At 52.4% G+C, this 4,084-nt stretch overlaps 1 long non-coding RNA gene across 1 annotated transcript; it reads right to left on the reverse strand.

Annotated features, from left to right (window-relative positions):
- Positions 1–275: 275 nt before the first annotated feature.
- LOC148378204 (uncharacterized) lies at positions 276–1,354 on the reverse strand. The gene is made up of 3 exons (XR_015856098.1): positions 1,153–1,354; positions 948–1,073; positions 276–578 (listed from the first exon to the last, which is right to left on the reverse strand). It is a non-coding gene; the product is annotated as an uncharacterized LOC148378204 (long non-coding RNA).
- Positions 1,355–4,084: the final 2,730 nt, after the last annotated feature.

The raw sequence follows: 4,084 nt of genomic DNA on the forward strand, positions 1-4,084 counted from the left end.
AAATAGAAACTTTCCCACTCTGATTAAAACGTCCTGTGTTCATCTACGTATTTTCGTTTTGCTGTGCATCTTTTCCCTGCCATTTCGAGAGCCCAATTGACACTCATAGTTTAAAGAAATGTGTTTGCCCATCCTACTTTGTGGAATTTCACCACATGCGCTTTTGACCAAAATACCAAATTGAACTCAAGTGAAGCCAACACGCACAACCCCCCCCCCCCCACACACACACACACACACAAATGTTGATATGAACATAAAAGAGCCGCATGCGGTTCGGGAGTTGCGGCTTGGCCAAACCTGTACTATACAACTTTATTTGTATAAAATTTTCACAACAACTGTCACACAAACAAAGCGGGAAAAACCGAAGACGTGCGTGTTCCGCCCACGCTGGATTTATTTGCACCTTTGAAAAGACACCGTATTGCCGCAGATGTGGCAAAGAGTACTTTTGGGCATCTGAGACGGAAGGATGTCCAAAGCATCACGTCACCTGCTCTGGTAGGCATGGTGGTGGGACGTTGAGGTCAACCGCTTTGGGGTTGGCTGAATCTTTGATCGCAGGATGCCACACACTTGAAGACAGAAGCAGAAAATCAGAGCTAAATGCAAAATGTACTCACCGGTGACTCCAAATTTTTTCCCCCCTGAAGAAACAGCTGGACGGGTGGCCCCGGCTGGCCAGTGGGACTCTTGTTATTCTGACCCTTTTTAGTGCGCGTTTGGGGCAACAACCGTTTTTTGTGGCGCTCTCTTCTGGTTCAAAAGTGCCCTGCATGTGAATTTGCTTTTCCTGCCTTCTGATTGGATGAGCGCCGGTGTGACGCGGTGCCTCTGTCACCGTGGCGGGGGGTATACGTTGGCATCGGAGCGTCTGCCAACGTCTGAGACCGGCTGGCAGTGTATCGGAGGTGTCGAGTGCGGTGCCGCTGGAGCTCACTCACCAGCTGGTGTTAGGGCCACAGAATGAAGGCCAAGGAGAAGAATAGAAAGAGAAACAGAAACTTCTCCTCCAATTGTTTGATTTGTCTCTTCTGAGCTTCGATGAATTCTTTCAGCTCTTTGTTCCTCTAGGACGGACAAATGGAAAGTGGCATTCAAAAGCCAGTAAGCGTGCAAGTAAGTGCCGGGCTGGCTTTGGGCCCTTACCTGTTGCGCGCTGTGCAGCAGATCCATTCTCTCTTGGAGGATGCAAGCGTCGCGCTCCCTCAACTCGCACATCAGGGCTCGCTTCCATTGGTCCACGGCGCTCCTAAGCTCTTCTCTCTGATCCGCCGTCAGCACGTCATTCACGCCAGCGTGGCTGGCTTTTTCGCCGTCCGTGGCGGGGCAGTCCCGCTGCGGTAGCGCCTCGTACAACATGGCCTCCAGCTCCAGGATCCTCTGGGCCGCAATCCTCGTCCATCAGTGGTCCGGCGGGAGATTTGAGGGCGGCTTACCTTATGAGCCTGGTCCATGGAACACTTCCTGAAGTCCAACTCTTCATCCAGGTAGCCCTTCTGCTTGCAGAACATATCCTAGCACAGCTCAAGGTCAGAATTGTTGGGGCACATTGCCGGAGTTCCCCTTGGCTGATGTCGCGTGTCTGTCTACCTTCTCACTTTCAATGTCCAACATCTTCTGTTGAAGTGCTGACTTGGTCACTTTGATGTATTCTAACCACTGAGGAAAGGCTGCTGTCACATAAGCAGAATGCGAGAGCGTGCGTGGACGTGCGCGTTACCTTCTCGGCTAGGGTGAGAAGGGTCCTGGCGTGAATCACGACCACCTGCTCCTCGTTGGTGAGATTCTGCAAGAGCCCAAAGGCACAGCGTCAACAAGCTTCTTTCAGCGCAAAGCCTTCCAAAAGTCACATTTGAGCCGCCGAGTCTCGTGGAGTGCGAACATAAGGAGTTCGACATACACTTACGGCGTTATAGCCCAGGATGTCCAGCTTCTTCATCAGATCACTGATGACGATGTCCGGGGGAAAGGCGCAAGGAGCAATGTAAGGTGTTCTGGGACCTCGGGTTAAGGTTAGGGTTGCGAGGGACGCCTTACGTACGCTCACGCCCTCGGCCTCGCAGTAGATCTGCAAAGGGCTGAGGCCGTCTGGGAAACGGACTTGCAGAAACTTCAAGACGGGGGAGCGCCACTCCCTCTCCTGAAAGGCAGAGGCATGCATCCGTCCGTCCGTCCGTCCGTCCGTCACATCTCTGGCCTCAACACGCTTGTGCGAGTCTTCCCACCTCCAGCTCCAGGATGCGGAACTCAAGCAGTTCGTTTTGGTCTCGGATATCCTGGATGTGCTCTTTCAGACGCGCTTCTTCCGCCTCCATCCGCCTGACCTGAAAAGACAGTCAGACCTCATCTGCGGGGCTTCCCGACAGGTGTGACGCCAAGCGACTCCGCCCAGCGCCTTTCTTTCCGTCACCTTTTCGGCCAACTGCTGATTGCTCTGACGCAGCAGCTGCTTCTCCTCCACCCACTTGACATTCTAGAAGAGACAAACGCGTGGACAGCTTTGGAATGTTGTGTCATTTTCATCCACAAATTCTTTGGTTGACTGGAAAATGACATTTGCTTTTCTCCGCATTTTCCCAGCCACGTTCGGGGTGGGGGGGGGGGGGTTGGTCCAGTAATGCCAGACGGATGAGTGACTGAAGAATGTAGCTATTTTGTCTGAGAAAAAGGTGTGCTCATTGATGAGCTTACCTGTCCTTGTTGCTTCAGCGCTGACTCCAGATCTGCTACTCTGCTTTGATAGTGACCCATTTCTACCATCAGCTTTTCTCTGGTCTGAAAGGAGGAGGAGGGAGGCTCCTCCTCCTCCTTTCAGACCAGAGAACACCCGAGGCTGGGTGAGAACGGGGAGGCTGCGACCCGGCCGGGGGTTGCGGGAAGGGGCGCCACCTTGATCTCCTTCTCGGCGTCGTAGTCCCCTTCGCTGGTCTGGGCTAGCAGAGCGTAGGCTCGTTGCAGCGCTTGATATTCTTGCGTCAGCTGGCGGTAGCGAAGCTCCGCCTCTTCATGCACACACCAATGCAACACAGCACTAGTACCAGAATCAGTCAGACCGGCGACAAAGCACCCGCGACGCAAAGACGAGTCCGATTCCAGGCTGAAGAGGAATGTTTGGTGCCAATACGCTGGCAGAAATGGCGGGCTACCTCTTCGGGTTCCGTGTCGGGGGTTCTGTCGGTGTGAAAAGACAAGGACGATCCGTCCGAGTCCACCAACACGTCTTCGTCGTAGCCGTAAAATGTTTCGATGACCTGCGGGCGCGGAAGCAAACATCTCTCTGAACAAACTGAAGCGACACCTCACGATGAATCGACGAGAGGAACGATAGCGAGAAAAAGGCCATTTCATCTTGCGCAACACCAAGCAGCCGCAAACAAACAGACTCACCTTGCAGGACCTCACGCTTTGTTCCTCCTCAGAGATTCTCGACGTCGGTATCGTAGCAGCAAATCTCTCTCCTGTCGACACAAATAATCCGCCTTTGAGATTCTTTGGATGCAAAGGGAACGAACGGCTCCGGCGCAGAAACAAACGCGACTCACAATGACATTTCTGACATGAGCTCCTGTCTCCAGAGCCTGAAAAACACGTCACCGGCGATGATTGGAGGGACGCTCGTCTTTTCCAAAAGTGACAACTACAGGGTGTGTCAGGGTTTTCCAGATTATCTTTATCGTATCATTGTGTTGCTTTGACTTTGACTGCGACCTGTAATAAATAATATTATTTATCCCCTATTTATCCCTATCGCTTATCCCTTCCTACACAAAGTTGTAAAACACCCCTTGCTATGTTTTGACTAGAGGTCAAGGGCTTCCTCTATTCAATCCACTCTTACACCCACCCTGTTTCTCTTAATTAAAATGCTCGTGCAGGAGCCGAGAGTCAGACTTCATTCGTACAACGGATGGACTCTCCACCTGCAGGTGTCCAAAAGAACTTACTTGTCTCCCGTGTGGTTCTTGCAAAATAAGTTGGAGCGAGCGCAACTCTAACAGGGTGCATTTTGCCACTAGCTGCCTACGGACAATGACGTCGCGCTCGCGGCTCATGGTTGACGGGCTGAGCGGCCGGGCAA

This window comes from Syngnathus floridae, unplaced genomic scaffold (genome assembly GCF_059516105.1).
Source record: "Syngnathus floridae isolate MCC-2025c unplaced genomic scaffold, RoL_Sflo_1.0 HiC_scaffold_58, whole genome shotgun sequence".
NCBI classification, from domain to species: Eukaryota; Metazoa; Chordata; class Actinopteri; order Syngnathiformes; family Syngnathidae; genus Syngnathus; species Syngnathus floridae.